The sequence below is a fragment of the Oreochromis niloticus genome, linkage group LG6 (assembly GCF_001858045.2).
Source record: "Oreochromis niloticus isolate F11D_XX linkage group LG6, O_niloticus_UMD_NMBU, whole genome shotgun sequence".
Classification (NCBI taxonomy): Eukaryota; Metazoa; Chordata; class Actinopteri; order Cichliformes; family Cichlidae; genus Oreochromis; species Oreochromis niloticus.
Window position 1 is genome coordinate 23,139,120 of NC_031971.2, and position 21,609 is coordinate 23,160,728.

General features: G+C 42.0%; 1 long non-coding RNA gene across 2 annotated transcripts; it reads right to left on the reverse strand.

The window, feature by feature from the left end:
* Window positions 1–3,841: 3,841 nt before the first annotated feature.
* Window positions 3,842–8,757, reverse strand: LOC109202427 (uncharacterized). 2 transcript variants are annotated; one of them, XR_003220297.1, is made up of 2 exons: window positions 8,455–8,757; window positions 3,842–5,085 (listed from the first exon to the last, which is right to left on the reverse strand). It is a non-coding gene; the product is annotated as an uncharacterized LOC109202427 (long non-coding RNA). The 2 variants fall into 2 exon arrangements; XR_002062346.2 differs by lacking the exon at window positions 8,455–8,757 and adding an exon at window positions 5,165–7,618.
* Between the last annotated feature and the right edge of the window lie 12,852 nt (window positions 8,758–21,609).

Consider the following 21,609-nt stretch of genomic DNA (forward strand, 5'->3'; position numbering starts at 1 on the left):
ATGTGACTGGTTAGCTGAACAATGCAGATTGTGGTCACTTATAAAAATACCAAATCACTGATTTCCACATAGCACTGCAGCATTGCTGCCTATTGCCAAGCAGCAAGAATGAAAGTTTCCATCCTATGTTTGAGACTATGATTTTCAGGCAGAAAAGGGTGACTCACACATTCAAGATCTAGACATTCTAGTTTTTGTCACACTGTATTGGTCTGCTATAGCTTTTTATTGCTCCAAATCTTTAAGTGCCTGGATTCATGGTTGCATGGATGGATCTGCATAAAACTTTTTTTTCCATCCTTTCCATCATTTAGTCAAAATGATGTGTGTAGTTATAAATTTTGTAAATCAAAATCTTTGGAAAGCTTTATTCTTTACATGTAGACCATCGCATAATCACCAGTATCCTTCAACGAGCCGATCACAACTTAAATTTCCTTTAATGGAAATGTCTGCCCAGACTGGTCCGATGTCTGGAAACGTTCATGACATCGGACCAGTTTTAGTCTCTTATAACTGTTGGTCATCATCAAGCATGGACAAACTTTACTTTGTCCTTGTTCTTCCTTTACTTAATATTTTGTTAATATTTTAAACATTAAACTATTCTTTTGATTCTATTTAAAAATACAGATCAGTTCCTGTATTCATCAATTACAACCATTTGGTATGATTTTGAACATTGGCCACATTCAGGAGTTGTTTAGATTTCTGGATCAGTGGTGGATTTGATGGTGAGATTAGGAGAAAACATCACTCTGCATTGTGACTTTAAAAAGAATTTACTGTGAGGTTCAGAAATTGTGCCCATGAAAATTAACCTTCATGTGACCTAGAAATAGAAGAAAACTAAGTTAAACACCCCAGCGACCAAACAATTTCAGTGAATTCTCTATATTACTTCCATGTTGAGATTCCTTATTCAGACGAAGGCCTCTATTACTGTAGAACTGAACTGATCCAGTTAGTGAATGAAGCAACTCCCAGCAATATCACATTTGTGCACAGATATGGAGATGTCACAAGTAAGATTCTTATCAGTAAGTACTTAAAAAAATTAAGGTATTTCACTATGACTATGGCATCAATAGTATGTGAGAGTGCTCTTGTAGCCAGTGGAGAATTATATTGGCTACAAGAATTTAAGATAAGATAAGATAAGATAAGATGACCTTTATTAGTCCCACAGGTGGGAAATTTGTTTTGTTACAGCAAAGTGCAAAGTTATGTAGCAGAAATTAGAGAAAACTGGAAAGCAATAAAATACAATAAAATAAAATAAAATACTATATACAATAGAAAAAAATAGAATAGAATAATATATACAATAGAATAAAATGGAAATACAAATACTATATACAACTGAGTAGGAAAATACAGGAATACAACTTCGTCAGAAGAAGAATTGCACATATAGCAGTCTTATTGCACATGTGTGGGTTTGTGGGTTTGATCAGCTGCAAAAGTCTTTATTGTGGAGTCTGACAGCAGTGGGGAGGAAAGACCTGTGAAATCTCTCCGTCCCACACCGTGGGTGCCGCAGTCTCCCACTGAAGGAGCTGCTCAGTGCTGTCAGAGTCTCCTGCATGGGGTGGGAGATGTTGTCCAACAGGGATGACAGCTTAGCCGCCATTCTCCTGTCACTCACCACCTCCACTGGGTCCAGAGGGCATCCCAGAACAGAGCTGGCCCTTCGAGTCAGCCTGTTCAGTCCCTTCCCTCCCTGCTCTGCCCTTTCCTGTAGAGGGCATCTGACTTATGAGTCCAGTCCAGTTTGTTGTTCAGATGAACACCAAGGTACCTGTAGCTGTCCACAGCCTCGATGTCCATACCTTGGATGTTCAGTGGTTGCAGTGGAGGATGCTTGCGCCTGCGGAAGTCTACCATCAGCTCCTTGGTTTTACTGGCATTGATCTGGAGGTAGTTCAGCTGGCACCAGACCACAAAGTCTTGAGTCAGTCCTCTGTACTCCTTGTCGTCCCCATCAGTGATGAGGCCGACTATTGCAGAGTCATCAGAGAACTTCTGCAGGAAGCACTGGGTGGAGTTGTGGGAGAAGTCTGCAGTGTAGATGGTGAAGAGGAACGGAGCCAGAACCGTTCCCTGTGGGGCCCCCGTACTGCAGACAACCCTGTCCGACACACAGCCCTGAGTCCTCACATACTGTGGTCGGTCAGTGAGGTAGTCCAAAATCCAGGTAGTGAGGTGATGGTCCACTCCAGAGTTCTCCAGCTTTTCCTTCAGAACCGAGGGAAGAATAGTGTTGAAGGCACTGGAGAAATCAAAGAACATGATTCTCACAGTGCTCCCAGCGGTCTCCAGGTGAGAGAGGGAGCGATGTAGGAGGTGAATGACGGCATCATCCGCTCCAATGCCAGGCTGGTAGGCAAACTGAAGTGGGTCCAGTGATGAGCTCACCAGGCGCCGAAGCTGAGCCAGGACCAGCCGCTCCAGGGTCTTCATCAGGTGGGATGTCAGAGCCACTGGCCTGTAGCTGTTGAGGTCCTTGGGGCATGAAGTCTTTGGCACTGGAACAACACAGGAGGTTTTCCAGAGCTGTGGGACTCTTCCCAGCCTCAGGCTCAGGTTGAAGAGGTGCTCGATCACCCCACACAGTTGGTCCGCGCAGGACCTGACGACCCTCGAGCTGATGCCATCTGGGCCCGCTGCCTTCTTGCCATTAATCCTCCTCAGTTCCCTCCTAACCTGGGTGGTTGAGAGAGACAGGCTGGAGCCTTGTGTTGATTGTGTATTGGATGCTGTTGTTGGGGGTGGGGAGGAGTGAGCAGGGTGAGTAGAGGAGGTGTGAAGTGTCTGAGGTGTCAGAGGTGGAACAGCAACAGTGGGGGTGGGTGAGTCTGCAGCCGATGTTGGAGACTGCCTCATGGCTATTAAAGAAATGATTCAGTTAATCTGCCCACCTCACATCCCTCCCAGGCAGAGAGTTCTGATATTTGTGGCCAGAGATGGTTCTGAGGCCTCTCCAGACTTCACCAACGTTATTTTGCTGAAGCTGGTTCTCCATCTTCTGCCTGTAGCTGTCCTTCCCATTCCTTATCAGCCCCCTCAGCTCTCTCTGCACCCTTTTCAACTCCTCCTTGTCTCTGGATTTGAAGGCCCTCCTCTTCTGCTTGAGGACAGCTTTAATTTCTGGGGTAATCCAAGGTTTGTTGTTGGAGAAACACCGTAGAGTTCTGGTAGGTACGGTGTTATCCACACAGAAATTAATATAGTCAGTAATGCATGTAGTAAGGCTGTCGATGTCCTCTCCGTGGTCGTCACAGATCACCTCCCACACAGTCGACTCAAAACAATCCTTAAGAGCCTCCTCGCTCTCCTCCGACCATCTCTGTACTGTGCGGGTGGCTGGTGGCTCCCTGCGCACTAAGGGCTCATACACAGGGACAAGGTGCACCAGGTTGTGATCAGATCTGCCCAGGGGAGGGAGAGGTGATGAACTGTATGCCTCTTCAGCATTGGCATACAGTAAGTCCAGTGTTTTATTGTCTCTGGTTGGGCAGGTCACATACTGGATGAAGGTGGGCAGTGTGGAGTTCAGTGAGGCATGATTAAAGTCCCCTGATATTATGAGAAGGGCTCTCGGAGATTGTGTTTGCAGTCTGCTGACCACAGAGTGGAGAGAGTCACAGGCTGCATCCGCGTTGGCTGAGGGGGGGACATACGCTGTTAACGCGATAACATGCAAGAATTCCTGGGGCAGGTAGTACGGACGCATGCTAACAGCTAACAGCTCAATGTCTCTGCTGTGGTGAGACATTGACCACCATTTACTGTGGTGATGAACTGGATGATGAGCATCATGAGGTTAGATCAACCTTAAACTACATATACAACAACTAGTAAACATTTGTGCCTTCATTATTTATTGATCATACACATCCTCACAGACTAATATTATACAAAAAAAGATTACTGGCAAGGCCTGCTGGATCTCAAGCCAGTTTCACAAAATAACTGTGACTCAGCCTTAGATATATTGTATCTGTCAGTAAGATCTCTATATATGTTGTTTTGCTCTTTATTTTTTGAAAACAGAAAACCTGTATGACCAATAAATCAACAGGAATCAAAGAATCAAAGCACTCAGCTGAAATTGTTTTCCACATGTGGATTTTTACAATTAGTAATAGTCAGGATCACCATTTTAATTTTAAAACATCTGTAAATGCTAAAATGTTGAATACATTAAAAACAAATCGAACAGTCGAAAATGTCGAGTACAAGAACTGTTACAAGCAACTTTACTGATTATACAGAAAAATGTAAATCAATTTAACAAAGAAATGCATCCACTGGTCCTATTAGGGATTCAGGTACAAAACAAGATGATAAGCTGAGGATGCAGCACAGTGGGAAGCACTATTAAAATTATGACTCACCCTAACTGTTACAACCCAGAGGGTAGGGGTAAGTGGTAAATATAATTAGGCAACGTAGAAAACAACCGGGATCAAAAGGATAGACATACAGAAAAGACTTACAGTCCCGATAAAGACTTACAGGAAGTCAAAATGATCATGATTGTGAAGAACAAATGTCCCTTCACAGGATGAAGATACATTTTGGTACAGTGGAAATCCACCAGGATACACGGAGAGCAAAGCTATAGTTCAGACTTGCACCTGTTCTGCCATCATTACCTCTGGGGCCTAAATCCAACAATATCTCATTCAAAAGTTTAAAATGAAATAATGACACTTCTTTTTTCATTTATTTTCCATCTGAATAGTAAATAGTAATTAGATTTGACTTTTATCAGTGAGCTGTAAACTGATTTAAATATTTAAAATGTAGACTGTAATGTGTTAACTCTGCAAAATGATATATCCCTGACACTGTTTTGAGCATTTTTAAGCAATAAACGTTTTGAAAACTAATTTAGAGCCAAGTACGATGTACTGTTTATGTCAGAGTTCTTAAATGGACTCAGGCACAGGAAGGGGGTCCACACACACACTCCTCTCTTCTCGGAATTCCTCTCCGCTTTCCTTTGCAGCCACTCACACTCATGCCACTCCTCACTCGCGGGACTCTCAGAGTTACAAGGGCAGGTCCAGGGTAAATCTATATACACAGAAGGTTCAATTAGAAACAGGTTCAGAAACAATGCACAGGTTTAGATTTCTAACAATGAGTGACTGACGCGGATTACTCAACAATCCAGCGACGAGTAGTGTAGAACCGCCATCTTAAATAGAGCTCAGGATTACTGAAGACCAATGGCAGGTGTGAAGATTGAACACAGGTGCGTGGGCCAGAGGCGAGAGCCTGTAATGAGCACCGCCCCAGCAGAGGAGAGAGAGAGAGCGCACACGCAAAAACAAAAACAAAACGTCGCCTAGCACAGGGTCAGCCGGCAAGACACGGGGACCATGACAGTTTATAATGCTGGGGAAACCTGCAGTCAGCTGAGACTGAAGAAGTCACTTGGATGAGTGACGAAATGTTTCTCCCACTGAAAACGCCACGTCCAGATGAACAGAATCAACCTTTTGGGGTTGTTGTTGTTTGTTTGTTTGTTTTTTTAAGTAGTAAACTATATTCCAGGCCAAATGAAGATCTTCAGCATTAGTGCAACACCATTTTCTCTCTAGCTTATAAGTTATCTGCTTTAAGGTGTGCCTTTGTGAGAAAGCAACAAGCTTCTCTGATTGGTTTTCTTTTTCAGAGGTGCCACAATGTCCAGTGTCAAGGCTTTTATTTTCAACGTGTATATGGTATTTAAATCACCTACTATAATTATTTTATTTGAACTGAGCACCAAACTAGATTAAAGGTCTGAGAAATCAGACTATCGGCCAAGTGAGTGATAGATAGGTTGCATATACAGCGACTTAGAAGAGAGTGACCTAAAAATCCACATTTATTTGTGTTTTTCTTAGTTATATTGTGTGAATTTTTGAATATTTATAATTAAATTGGTATTTGCTATGTTTTTGTTTACTTTTAGGTAGTCAGGAGGCAAACTCTAGAGGGTTAGTATTTTGGAAGTTATAGCAGCAGTCATTATTGATTTCAGAGAACTGCACTTTGAATTTCCACTTCAACTTTAAACTGTGCCTGTGCATCTCAAAGATGTCACAAGATAAAAATTCACAAACCGCAACCATTATGTAGACCATGTAGTGAACAGCATGCTCACAGGAAAACCACAGAAACAAACATCTCTCGGACAACTGAATGCAACATTCAGACTTCACGCTGCACACTGTTGACCTTAAGACCTTTTCTGGGGGACTTTGCAGAGTAGATATCTGTATCGCTGTATTAAATCTTTTTTTGTTTTTAGCTTTTTTTTAGCTCGTTTTGTACACTTGGTATGCACCCAAAATCACATCACTGTCTTTATCACACTAGCCCTAAGTAAACATCCACTGACTTATTGACTGAGTGAAAATGAAAGAAAAAAAGTAAGCACAGAATTTTTTTTTGACTCGGAGCTGACATTTTTTTTTCATGTAAACTTTCTTCACAAGATACTTGCCTGTTCACACATTCATTTGGAAAATGAACAGGTTTCTGAACATCTCTTTAATAACTCTACTGAGTCATGCAGCTATAACAGTTTAATGTGTCACACCGAGTCACACTTCAAACTGACAGGCAGATTGGTTCTCATTAAAATGTTGCCAACACTGAGCCACACATGTGTGGGAGCGGATTGTTTTAGAACAACAGCTCAGCAGTGGTTGCTGAGCAGATCACACCTGTATGTGTGCAAATGCATAGCTGTGAACACACAGGCCACAGTTGAGCCACTGTCCTCCCCTAAAGAACAGACTGATGGGTCTTTAGGGCAAACAATTTATGAAGACATACAGTTATACTTTTTTATGTGAAGTGACTCCAAGTGGTCATTTGAATAAGTCTTTGTTGAATATTAGCAGGAACTTTCACCTTTAGATAATGAGCAGGTTAATTAAGGATACAATTATTATGTTAATTTTGTTAAATCTACTTAATCAGTGGATTAGTGCTGAAAGTGACAGTCAGACCAGAAGACAGTACAACTCTTGACTAAGTGTAAAAAATTAAACTAGAAAATTCTCTTTAGTATGATACAGGAACTATTATCATGTGAACCAGTTCAGCCCAATATCACGGCAAAGCCTGTAACAGACACGCCGGTCCACCGTGTCCATTTGATGCTTTGCCTCTCAAAAATGTGAAATGTACATGCGTGCAGAAGCTGCAATAAGTTGCATTAAGCTGCAATAACAGCAGAGGGAAATATTTTATTTTAGGCCAACATGAACAAACTGGTGTGTCTGTTAGATGTTTTGCCGTTATACTGGGTTGACCAGTTACTCTTGCATGCCTACCCACGTGCAATAGATGGCTCAGTCTCCATCCATTCATCTCCATCCATTTTCTTTGGCTTACCTGGGATTGGGTTTTTCTTAAGAGTGTTTTGTCATGACTTATGAGATTAATCCTCATCAGTTTGCAAATATGGGATAATGGGCTCTAAATCGGGCAGCACGGTGGCACGGTGGTTAGCACTGTTGCCGCACAGCAAGAAGGTCCTGAGTTCAATTCCACCATCAGGCCAGGGTCTTTCTGTGTGGAGTTTGCATGTTCTCCCCGTGTTTGCGTGGGTTCCCTCCGGGCACTCCAGCTTCCTCCCACCGTCCAAAGGGGCAGCACGGTGGCACGGTGGTTAGCACTGTTGCCGCACAGCAAGAAGGTCCTGAGTTCAATTCCAACATCAGGCCGGGGTCTTTCTGTGTGGAGTTTGCATGTTCTCCCCGTGTTTGCGTGGGTTCCCTCCGGGCACTCCGGCTTCCTCCCACCGTCCAAAGACATGCAGCTTGTGGGGATAGGTTAATTGGATAATCGAAATTGTCACTAGGTGTGAGTGTGAATGATTGTCTGTCCCTGTGTGTTGGCCCTGCGGCAGACTGGCGACCTGTCCAGGGTGTACCCCGCCTCTCGCCCTATGACAGCTGGGATAGGCTCCAGCGCCCCCCGCGACCCTGAAAAGGATAAGCGGAAGCGAATGGATGGATGGATGGATGGGCTCTAAATCACCATTACATATTTTTCGTAACATTTTTTTAACACAATAAAACAGACCTTTCAGCTTTTCATGTACTTCAAAATTAGGTTTTTTGGAGACCTTGACTGTAAATGTGCCTGTCTTTAAAGTACTTTGGGTCAGCTTTTTTTCTGTGTTTTTAAATATTCTATATAAATAAAATAGAATCAATACAAAAACAATATTAAATTCAGATATAATTTATTCATAGTGCATGTTTGACGCATATTTTTTCAGTTCAAAAAAGGAATTTATTTTATATGGTTAAGTAGGGTGAATTTGAATACCTGAAAATAGTCTATAGGTAATTATTCTGCTGAAGTAACAACTATGATGGCCACTAACAAGCTGAAAAACCAGCAAACAATACTTCATGACTGAAACATTGCTCTTACCGTATATAAGCGATATGTGGTTATTCTTTGCCTATTTGAAAGGACTGCGACAGTGATCTCTGTCTCTGTGCTGGTGGTCTAGGTCTCTCTGAGGGATTTCCTTCCTCCTCTCTTTGTTTCTTTTGCTGTTTGTTCCAGGCTAAAGCTTTTTCTTTTTGTGTTTTTTTATGTCTGTATATGAGTTGGTGGTGTTTCAAAGTAGAGAATTTCTTTGTAAGATGCTGTTTGCAGTGTACCTCTACTCATTTGTCTTTTATTACTCACTGCAGCCTGAATCACTCTGCTCAGTGCTATTGAGTCAGGTGACAGCAGAACCTCTAAATACAGCAGAGCATTGAGGAGGGGGCGGAGCAAAGTGTGCCTGCATGAGGGGAGTGATGTTTGTACAGACATCTTCTACTTTCTGATCATGGAGATCAACTTACTGAACTTAGAAGTGAGAAAAAACTGAAGTATCAATCCTATTGCACTCATTTCGATCCATTACTAATGCCAGTGTTGGTACTGGCATTATTGACAAGAAGGAAGGATCATACCTTTGCCTATGGCCAAATATTCAGGGACATGGTGGCCAGGTGGCTTCAGCCAGGGCTATTGAAAGGGGGAACTACTGCTTAGAGTAGTTTGTGGAAGGGGAGCAAGGACGACAGAGTGGGTCTGCTACCACTGCCCAGCAAGCCTGGAGGCAGCAGTTATTTAATTCAATTCAGTTCAATTCAATTTTATTTATATAGCGCCAAATCACAAAACAGTTGCCTCAAGGCACTTTTAGTTATGCTTTCAAAGGACCACTAAAGAAAAGAAGGCCTTCTCCACTCCATACAGTTTGTACCATTTTCTCAACCTTCCATTCCACTAGCTCGGCACCCTGACCACTTTCAACCACCTCATGTTATGGTGTTGTGAATGCTGGTGGTGTGCAGATCGATACTGAAAAATCAGTTTCGTCAGATACCAGATATTTATGTTCTAGAATCTATTCTCATATTAAGATGTAGATATTTTAGCAATTTTGGGTAAATTTGTAGTTTTTAACAGTAACACAGTGGGAAGTATCAATATTATCGGGATCATCTAAATGATTGGTAGGAACTACTTCTTCTTCCGCCCGTCACAGTAATATGCAAAATACGGCTGTATAAATGCATCATGGCTGTGCCCTGTGCAGCTCAAAGATGTCACAAGATAAAAATTCACAAACCGCAACCATTATATAGACCATGTAGTGAACAGCATGCTCACAGGAAAACCACAGAAACAAACATCTCTCGGACAACTCTACCCAAATGCGATTTTGCCTCGCATTTGGGTGGAGGCAAAATCATCTGATCTAGCATTGTGATGCATTCCTCAGATGTGCTGTTTATTGTCCGATCAAGTTCACACAGCAAAGCGACAGTGAGCGACCATCTTTGAACAGAGGCGGTGGTTTACGACACCAACTGTCTGCCATTTATAATCCAGTTTTGAGTTCCCTCCCCAGACGCCTTAACGCCCACTCACATCCTGGGCCATCTGACCTCAGGAATTCACATGACAAGGTGGGGCCAGGTTTCACAATGGGCTCACCCGAAACCCTGGCTGATTAGGTCCCACACCCGCTTTCACACCTTGGCGCATGTGATTAGAGGATCACCAGGGGGTCCTTTGTCCCTCCTTGGGGGGATACTCCCACTGGGTTTAAATCTGGGACTCTCGGCCATTTGACCTTAGAACTGAAGAAGCTTCTCGGATGAGAGGTGAAACGTCTTCAAGCAACTTAAAGAAGTCCAGACGCTTTTTTCTTTGCAAACTCCTTCGACTACGATGACCTGGATGACTGAGAATCTTCACAGACACAGCAAAACATTGTTTTCCTGTGCCATTCTCAGTAGCACCAAATGCAAAGAAGATGCTGCGGGTTGAGAATAGAGGAGGGGGCCTAAGGGTACATCTTTCACCATCTTACAATGCTGTGATTGTAGCCATTCCCAAACTCTCTGTGAATGGTACTCATGGCCATTGATCAGTGGTCTCTGATCAGTGGTTGTTGATCAATGGTCATGAGAATTTGCATAATCATGATGAAGGAACTGACCTCCCAGTCCATTTTTCCTTCAGTGGGCTGATTTCATTCATTATGCACATGTACTGGTTATAAGACTGGGGAAACCTGCAGTCAGCTGAGACTAAAGAAGTCACCTGGATGAGTGACGAAATGTTTCTCCCACTGAAAAGATCAACAGAATCAACTATTGGAGATAGTAGTAAAGATGTCTGCACAACGTCAAAACAGTGTTTCAGTAGTATCAGTGTAGCCCAAGACTTGCTACACTTCATAAACTGAAAGATTAGAACCTAGTCCAAATATTTATTCACATTTACATGTACAACATGGTGTTTCACAAGGTGTATTCATACAACATTAGCTGGTCTAGACAAATCAGAGAAATGTGAAAAATAAGCATCGTAAGGGAATTAATATGGGGCTGAGTTTGTCAGACTTAGCTCAACCATTAAAAAATAGCTCTCTTAACCTCTTATATTCATACATCACTGAGGTCTAGTAGAAAAAACGCTTCTGTATTTACTGATGTACAGATTAAGGCACAGAAATGATGAATACTCTCCATCTTCAATTAGCACCCCCTTAGAACGGGTGTTGTTCCTACATCTGTCAAGTGTTGATGTGTAGCTGGCATTTCGCAGACACAAATTACAGACAAAGACATGGAAACTGAAACAAAATATACAATCACAGAAAACTCAGACTAAATTGAAATTGATAATTGACTGCACAGGAGCACACACTTAAGGAGAAACAACGACAACGTAACATGGAACACAGGGAAACGGAGGACTTAAATACATACAAGAGGTTGGACAACAGGTGAAAACTAAGCTGGAGCAAATATCACTAACGAAACAGGGGAAGTAAAACTGAACATAACACCCATGAGAAGAGGGACTGTCAAAATAAAATTGTAAATATGCACGGCAGACCCAGTTGTGTTCTGTACATTTTTATTATTCTATGCACATCACCAACACCAACACCACCAACACCACTCAGGACCCAGTCCCATATTTTCCCATGACTGCCGATGCCGTACAGGTGTGCCCGCCTGCCCACACCCCCATCGCCTGATTGAAGCCGGGGAGCCATCCGGCCGAACCTACTCCCCTCCCATCTTGCAAACTGGAGCCGGTGGCTGGGCAGACGTCATTCGTGCAAATCGACTGATGGCGGCGAGGCTGGACTGGCCAGCCCGCCGACCTCCGGCTTAGCGGGGCCATCCCCCTCCTCCTCCTCCAGCTCTGGCTGTGCAGGATGCCTGGCCCAGGGACCTCCGTCTCCTCGCACAGCTGCTCAACCACCCCTCCCCCACTCCCGGCTGGAGCGGCTCCTCCACCACTCCCGGCTGGAACATCCCTTCCCGGAGCGGCTCCTCTTCCTCCGGTCGTTGTGGACCCCGTGCGCCTCGTCCACTGCCTCCAGCTTGAGCGGCTCCTCCACCGCTCCCGGCTGCAGCAGCCCTTCGCCCGGGTGCTCCTCCTTCTCCGGCAGGTGCAGACTCCTGCGCACCTCGTCCTTCACCTACGGCTGCACATTCTGGTGGGGATGGCGGCGGCGGGGTTGCCCAGGCCTGGAGCAGCATTGCCATCTCCGCCATTCATCTTAGGTGGCGCTTGGTCTCGTCCTGCAGTTCTTCCTGCCGACAGTGTGTCACCGGCGCCTGCTCCCGCTTCTGTGGCCGCTAGCTTAGCCACCATTCTCGCCAGCTCCTCCCTCTGCTGGCCCAATCCTGGGTCTGCCATGTCTCCCCTCCTGGGTTTCGGCACCACTGTAAAAATGCATGGCAGACCCAGTTGTGTTCTGTACATTTTTATGATTCTATGCACATCACCAACACCAAGACCACTCAGGACCCAGTCCCATATTTAAGTAGGGCGGGGCATGATTGCCGATGCTGTGCAAGTGTGCCTGCCTGCCCTGCACGGCCCTGCAGACCACGCCCCGCCACAAAAATAAAACAGGAAGTGACATGCACACTGAGACTCATACAAGGACAAGTGAGCTTGACATGTGGACAGAGGGAAAACAGGCATGAAATTACATGAAAGACTGGGGAGACAAAACACAGACTAAACACAAAAAAGAGAACAGATATGAAAGCAAGCAATAACAAAAAACTGGAACATAAGTAACTTAAACTCAAAGGCTTTTAACAACTAAACATAGTGATCTCATAACTCCAGAGAATAGAAAACCTTTTTTTTTTTGAGGGTGCTCTTATGTGTTATGTTTTACTATCATTATTTTATATTGTTTTTAAGTTTTATCAAAAAAAGCTAAAAGTTCAGTGCATTTAAAAACTTTTAAAAATGTGCCGTGCTTAGAAAATACTTGCTTTTTAATACTTGCATTTTGCTTAATTGAAGTTGTTTACTTTAGTTTAAGTCAAATGTATTCAGTAGAAGTAGCTCACAGAAAGAAGTTACCGAGCAATATGACAGTGAAACCCACAACATTTGGCCCAGTATCTCTTACAAGAAAACCACAGTGACAAACAGTTCTTCATGCAACTGCAGACCTCAACACACAGAGAGAAGGAATCTGAAAGACTAAAGCTTTCATTTTCTTGATTAATAAACTGTTTCATAGAAGTTTCCTATCAACAGTTTTTAAGGAAAACTTAAGGTATAATATTTATTGGCTAGTGCAATAATAAAATTAATCCACATGTAAGTTAGAAATGTTAGAACTAAGGAGCCCTCTGTCCACTGTAGTAAAAGTGTACTATAGTGTAGTTAACACAACAAAACTGTGAAATGACACTGGCTACTTTTTCTTAATTTTCTGCTTGACTTCATCCCAAATCATCGCATTTGGGTGGAGGCAAAATCATCTGATCTAGCATTGTGATGCATTCCTCAGACGTGCTGTTTATTGTCCGATCAAGTTCACACAGCAAAACATTGTTTTCCTGTGCCATTCTCAGTAGCACCAAATGCAAAGTTACCCCACCCCCACTCATACTGACTTATGTTTCCTGTTTCACAGTGGGAACACAGATACAGATATTTGTCCACCTTCTCTGCATAAAGGCCAAAACCAAAAAATTTAAATGTGGACATACCAAACTCAAATATATAAAATTCCCCTGGTCTCTTTATTATTTTTATTTTTCTAACTTGTTTTATTTGTATTGGTCTCTTTCAATATTGTTTTCTGTGCAGGTTTAAAGCAAGAAGGAACAATTCACAAATTCAATTCAATTCAATTTTATTCGTACAGTGCCAAATCACAACATCAGCTGCCTCAAGGCGCTTTATATTGTAAGGTAGACCTTTCAATATCAATTACAGAGAAAAACCCAACAATCATATGACCTCCTATGAGCAAGCACTTTGGCGACAGTGGGAAGGAAAAACTCCCTTTTAACAGGAAGAAACCTCCGGCAGAAACAGGCTCAGGGAGGGGCAGCCATCTGCCACAACCAGTTGCGGTGAGAAAAGGAAGACAGGATAAAAGACATGCTGTGGAAGAGAGCCAGAGATTAATAACAAGTATGACTCAATGCAGAGAGGTCTACTAACACATGTTGAGTGAGAAAGGTGACTGAAGAAGAAATACTCAGTGCATCATGGGAATCCCCCAGGAGCCTACGCCTATTGCAGTGTAACTAAGTAAGTGTACAGGGTCACCTGATCCAGCCCTAACTATATGCTTTAGCAAAAATGAAAGTTTTAAGCCTAATCTTAAAAGTAGAGATAGTGTCTGTCTCCTGAATTCAAACTGGAAGCTGGTTCCACAGAAGAGGGGCCTGAAAACTGAAGGCTCTCCCTCCCATTCTACTTTTAAATACTCTAGAAACAACAAGTAAACCTGCAGTGCAAGAGCGAAGTGCTCTAATGGGGTGATATGTTACTATATATTTCTAATTTTAGAGATATTGCGCAAATGGAAGAAAGCAGTCCTACATATTTGTCTAATATGTGCATTGAAGGGCATATCCTGGTCAAAAATGACTCCAAGGTTAATCACAGTGTTACTGGAGGCCAAGGTAATGCCATCCAGAGTAGGAATCTGGATACCAGTTTTCGAAGATTTTCAGTACAGTAACCTCAGTTTTATCTTAATTTAGAAGCAGAAAATTAGAGGTCATCCAGGTCTTTATGTCTTTAAGACATTCCTGCAATTTAACTAATTGGTGTGAGTTATCTGGCTTCATGGATGGATAAAGTTGGGTATCCTCTGCATAGCAGTGAAAATGTATACTATGCCTTCTGATGATACTGCCAAAAGGAAGCGTGTATAATGTAAACAGAATTGGTCCTAGCACTAAACCCTGTGGAACTCCATAATTAACCGTAGTGTGTGAAGAGGATTGTTCATTTACATGAACAAATTGGAGTCTATTAGATAGATATAATACAAATCACCACAGTGCAGTACCTGGAATACCTACAGCATGCTCTAATCGCTCTAATAGAATATTATGGTCGACAGTATCGAATGCTCCACTGAGGTCTAACACAGACATGAGTCCTCTGTCAGAGGCCATAAGATCATTTGTAACCTTCACTAAAGCTGTTTCTGTGCTGTGATGAGCTATGAAACCTGACTGAAACTCTTCAAATAAGCCATTCCTCTGCAGATGATCTGTTAGCTGTTTGACAACTACTCTTTCAAGAATTTCTGATATGAAAGGAAGGTTGGAGATTGGCCTGTAATTAGCTAAGACCAATAGGGTCAAGAGATGGCTTTTTAAGTAAAGGTTTAACTATTACCAGCTTGAAGGCCTGTGGTACATAGAATATTGGTTGATCATATTTAAGATTGAAGCTTTAATCAATGGCAGGACTTCCTTGAGCAGTCTTGTACAAATGAGGTCTGAAAGGCGTTGATGATTTGGAGGAAGGTTGGTTATTTTATTCAATCAGTGATCAATAGTAAGATGTTCTAGCTTTCCAGAGGGCCATCTTATAAAGCAGCAAACTATTTCTCCAGGCTAAATGATGATCTTCTAAATTTGTTTTACGCCATTTCCTCTCCAGCTTACGAGTTACCAGCTTTAAGCTAGGTTTTTGAGAGTTATACTAGGGAATCAAGTACTTCTGATCTGAGGCTCTCTTTTTACAGGAGCTACAGTATCCAGAGTCAAATGTAGTGAGGAGGTAAAATTATTAACAAGATAATCGATCTCTGTTGGAGTAGCGTTCAGGTAACTGCTCTGCTCTATGCTGGCACAGGGCATTGGAAATGATAACAGTGGGTGAATTATATTCTTAAACTTAGTTACAGCACTTTTAGAAAGACATCCACTGTGATGAAATCTACTCCCCACAGCGAAGACCCTATAAAAAAGTGAACATTTCCACTTAGGATACTCGAAGCACTGATATAACTTCTAATGACAGGAGGTGTAAATTCTGAGACTCCTAACTGTAATGAACTTCTTTTTGACAGCAGAGGTGAGACTTAGCCCTTCAGTGGTATTGTTCTCATCAAAGTCAGTTTTTATTTGGAGAATTTTCTACATCTACCAAGATTAATGTCTTGAAATAATGATGGACTGTTGTTTATTTTGGTATAGTAAGATGGCAAAAATTACTGTACTTAACCTTGTCCTTCTGTTTCAGGGGCAGGACTGAGGCGGATGAAGTAAACTAGTTCACCTATTTTTATCTCCTCTCCCTCTCCTGCCACTACTTAAGCTAGTGGTTTGCATTTAGTCTTTGCTGGATTGTTGAACTGACAACTGTTAGTGAAGGTGGTTCTGTTCGTCGTTGTTTTGTTCTGCTTACCTGTTGTGAATTTTTTACCTTGTTGTTCCTGCACAGATTCCCTGGTGATCACCACAGGACGAAGAAATGCCAGAAAGGGCCTTGCCCACACCTGAAGCCTTCTCAAGTGAGTTAGATAAGAAGGGGAGGGTTTGTGTTGATTTTTGGATGTTGGCTGAGGAACATTTGGTGGGAACAGAAGGCCCTCTGTGGAGCTTTTCTACATGGCTTATGTAATGAATTAAAAAGTAAACTTGCTGCAAAGAATCTCCTGGGCTCACAAGATGGATCAATTAATGTGTATTGGGATGAATGACCACATTTGGGAGCACAGGAGGAAACATAACTAACTTTTGCATAGTGGTTTTTTGTTTTCTTTTTGACAAAATGCCCCAGAAGAACTTGGTAGAAATGAGCTTGAGGAACGTGATATCCAGTCTATGCAGCTCGGCCGAACCCATCTCTCATTATATTGTGGAAAGAAAGAACATTTTATTGATTCTTGCCTGTTGTCAGGGTCCTGGGTCATTTGACCCAGCGTTTTGTGTTTATCATTATTATGATATCATGTTCTGGTTTATTCTGATTATGTATTTGGGTTTAGACTTTGAGTTCTTAGGGTTTTGGTTCTTTGCTTCCTCTGTCTGCCTGTGTGTTCCCTCCCTTTTGCTATGTTTTAGGTCTTGTGTCAAGCTCGTGTCTGTGCATACCTGTTTTTGTTTTTCCTGTTTTACTTTGATAGTCTCTGTCCTGTGTGTAGTGTGTCTGGTTTTGCTTCCCCTTGTCTCGTCAGCTTTGATTAGTCCCAGCTGTGCTCTCCTTCTGTGTCTCGTGCCCTCGTTATCCCAGTGTGTATTTAAGGCCTGTGTTTCTCTGTGTCAGTGTCCCGTCGTTAGCGTTGGTTCACCCGCTCCTGCTGTGTGTTCTTTCTGCCTGCCTGCGAAAGTTTATTTTTGTATCTTTGGCTTTGTTACTTAAGAGTTCAGCATTAAAGGTGTTTTGACTTCATGTTTGCCTCTTTGGCTACGTTCACACTGCAGGCGAAAGCGCATCAAATCTGATTTTTTTGACCCTATGCGACCCATATCCGATCATGGTATGACAGTTTGAACAGCACAAATCCGATATTTTCAAATCCGACCTGGGTCACTTTCGTATGTGGTACTGAATCCGATACATATCTGATGTTATAGAAAGCGACTGCTGTTTGAACGGTCATGTCACATTAAATCCGTCTTTTACGTCACTGACACAAGACAGACGCCAATTATCAGCACTGGAGAAGCACCCGAGAAGACATCGTAAACGCTTCCTGGCCATCCCGTGTAGATGTTAGTGAAACTGTTGGGAAGACAACGTTGGAGAAACGTGAACATTTTATTTGTACTGTATAATCTGCAGATTCTGACAGAAATCTGCAACTATCCTTTGAAGCACCGCTCCTCTCTAAAACAGCAATAAGGATAATTATTAGGCCATATATAAATAACAAAATAACTTTATAACTTAAAGCAAAATTGGGAACTTAAAGTCCGAAACAAGTCTTTATATTAAGGGCCATCAGTCAAACAATATTGTTTGGTCTGGGTCTAAACAGAACGCGTTGTGTTTGATGTCTTCTTTTGCACATGCAGGCCGCTTTGAGGGTTCACACTATCGTGTTTGCTGTCACATTTTATCTGTAGTGTGAACAAACAGAGAAAAAAATCGGATTTGATCAAAAAATTGGAATTGGGCATTAAGTATTAACAAATTTCACACGCATGGGACTAATAAAGGTTATCTTATCTTATCTTATCTTATCTTAAGACCTGCAGTGTGAACGTAGTCTAAGAGACCTGCGTTTGGGTCCTCGTCTCCTGCATACAGCAATCCATGACACCTGGTTAATCCAAAAGGTGGAGCCTAACAGCAAATCGTGTTCAAAAGAAACCGTGATTGTTCCCTACACAGACTTATGGTTCCAGCTAAGTTCTCTCTCAAGAACTTCACAAATTCTCTCCAAGCGCTGGAGAAAACACAACTTTTATCACTGTCACCATCTGGCAAGCATATCAAGCAGATCAGTTTATTTGTGTTTGAAGCATCTCACACTACCTTGGTCTTTGGTCATCCCTGTCTTAGTACTTTTAACCCCAGTATTGATTGGTGTCTGTGGTGGTGTGTGATCTTTAGGAGGGGGAGAGGTGGTGCAACAGGCTCAAGGGGCAATGCCAGGGATGCTGATGGAGCAGCTGCAGCTCATTTGTAGTAATTAGGTTTTTCCCTTTTTAGTGACGCTGGGAGCTGTGATGGGATACGAGAGTCCAACAGAACATTGGTGCCAAAACGAAAACAGTGTGCAAACGGAATAAAAGAAAAAGAAACCCATAACAAGAACACTGTGTGGTCTGAGTTGTATGTATGGTCAGTGTCCACACTTGGTTTTGAAAATTTTTTATTTCTGTTTCATCTGGAATTTCAGCCACCCACAATAGATGTTCAGTGGAACTCCACTGCTCAGGAAACATTTGACTCTCTCAAGAAACACGTTGTCTCAGCTCCAGTTTTCCAGATTTTGTCACTGGTCTTTGATGCTCCTCAGGTAACACAGTCATCTCGACAATCATTGAACGGTTTGTGGACTCACTGTAATCATGACCTGGTAATATATTTGTTCATGCTGTTGATGTGGCTGTATTGTTGAACATTCTCACTCTTCTCTTCCTATAGTGAGAGTCGCGATTTGTTCAATCATTTTTTGAATGCTTCGGTGGTGATAGTTTTCTATCATTTTTTTTTTCTTTTGCTACGATGTCTTATAACTTTTCTCTATCGTGAAGTACTGAGAACGTTTATATTTAACTTTGGTTATACACAAGTCATGTTATATGTTGGCGTCTTTTTTTTATCCAATCAGTCGATTTATGGGTGTAATTATTGTTTTGATTAATGGAGTCTGGTGCGGAGCTGCCGTATCCGCAGGATGTTTTTTTCTCTTTTTCTTCTTTGTTTTTTTGTGCTCCTCTTCCCGGCAGTCCCCTTAATGCACGCTGGGATGGGCTGCAGTGGTTCTTGTTCTTTTTTGCGGCCTTTTTCTTTTTGGGGGGTTTCTTTTTGTTTTAACCGTTTTTTATGCCAGTCGTGTGTATTCTTTTTCACCAGTCCATATGTCATACCACCTCTCGTTTAGATGCGGGGTAACAATGTTACTGGTTTAGGAACATGTCCTTTATCGTCTGCAAGCATTTATCATCTGATATCATTTTTCTTCAGGAAACTCATATTCACTCCAATGAACAGAGACGTTTAAGAGCAAACTGGGTGTCGCAGGTCTACCAGTCCACTTTCACATCTAAGGCCAGAGGTGTTGCTATACTCATACGGAAAACCACTCCATTTATATTTGGATCCGTCGTTACTGATCCGGGTGGGAGATTTGTGTTGGTCTCTGGGTCGATTAACTCTTTTCCACTGGTTTTGCTAAATATCTATGCCCCTAATTTTGACTGTCCTGACTTCTTTTCCAAAATATTTGACCTAATTTCTGAATATAATATGTCTAATATAATAATTGGTGGCGATTTTAACTGCTATTTTGATCCTGTTTTGGATAGATCATCTACAAAAATAGCCCCCACTACTAGATCCATGGCAGTTTTGAACAATCTGGTAGAATCACACAACATGGTAGACGTTTGGAGGCTTCAGCATCCAGATGACAGGCAATATTCCTTTTTTTCACCTGTACATCGTAGCTTTACCAGAATAGATTACTTTGTTACAGATTCTAGGCTATTACCCAGTATTATTAGCTCTGCTTATCATCAAATCTTGATTTCTGAACATGCTCCACTTACCATGAAAATAAATTTTAATTTACAGCCTCGAATTTTCAATTGGAAATTCAATTCTACCCTTCTGTCAGACAAAACTTTCTCCACTTATGTTTCCACTGAGATTTCAGATTTCTTAAAACACAACGACAACGGTGAGGTCTCTGATTCTACTCTTTGGGAATCATTTAAGGCAGTATTGCGTGGCAAGATCATCTCCTTTCAAACATTTTCGAAAAGAACTAGATTAAATCGTCTGTCCCAAATTGAGTCTGAATTATCAACATTAGAGGAGGCACTTCGCCAATCTGATACTGAGGACATATCTAATGCTATTCTAAAACTAAAACTTGAATACAATCATATTTCCAATATCGCTTCCAAGTCGGAAGCGATATTATTAAATTGAAACAAAGACACTTTGAGTTGGGAGATAAACCCCATAAATTACTTGCCAGACAATTAAAAGATGTGCAAGCCCATCGCACCATACACAAAATTGCCTCCTCTACCGGTGAATTAATTACTGATCCTAAGCTGATTAATGACAGATTTGTTGAGTTTTTCAGCACAGTGTACTCTTCTAAATCGAACGCCACTGACTCTGAGCTTTTTTGCTTTCTTAACTCTCTGAGTATTCCAACCCTCACAGATTCTGCCACCCAAGCGCTTGAAGCTGACTTCAGCATCACAGAAGTCAAAGCTGCTATCCTTTCTTTCCCTAGCGGTAAAGCCTGCGGACCGGATGGGTTCAATATAGAATTTTATAAAGCCCACATTGATATAATCGCTCCACTTTTACTCAGAATGGTGAACTGCTCCATTGCACGGGGCTCTTTCCCTGATAGCATATATGAGGCCCACGTTTGTCTTCTCCCTAAGAAGGACAGAGACCCCACCAATGTGACTTCATATCACCCACTTAGTTTATTAAACTGTGATCAAAAAATCATTGCAAAAGTCTTGTCTTCACGCCTTAATAAATTTTTGGGCACTTTAATTCAACACGATCAAACTGGGTTTATCCCAGATAGATTTGCTTTCTCTAATACCCGTCGTCTATTGAATGTACTGTATGGAACAAATCCTCCAAATTCAGCTGTTATTTCATTAGATGCACAACAAGCTTTTGATCAAATTGAGTGGAAATACCTGTTTGCTACACTTGAGAAATTTGGCTTTGGTAGTAATTTCACAACTTTGGTACGTATGCTTTATGCACGGCCAAGATCATCGGTACTGACAAATTTTGATAGATCACACCCGTTTCTACTTCACCGGGGGACTAGGCAGGGTTGCTGTTTATCTCCACTGCTCTTTGTTCTAGAGATATTTAATATATATAACAGGATTTATGACTTAAAATTAGAGCCGGATGGTGTACTTGCAGTGCTAGGCTGCTCCCTAACCTCATTGGCACTCAGACGTCCTCTTCAGAATGCCTTAATGTTTGGCATGATTGTAGCTAAAAGACTTATTCTTAGAGCCTGGAAATCACCATCTCCTCCATTGTTCAGAGTTTGGCTACGTGAGATGATTGCTTGTTTGTATATTGAAGAGGTCCGTTATC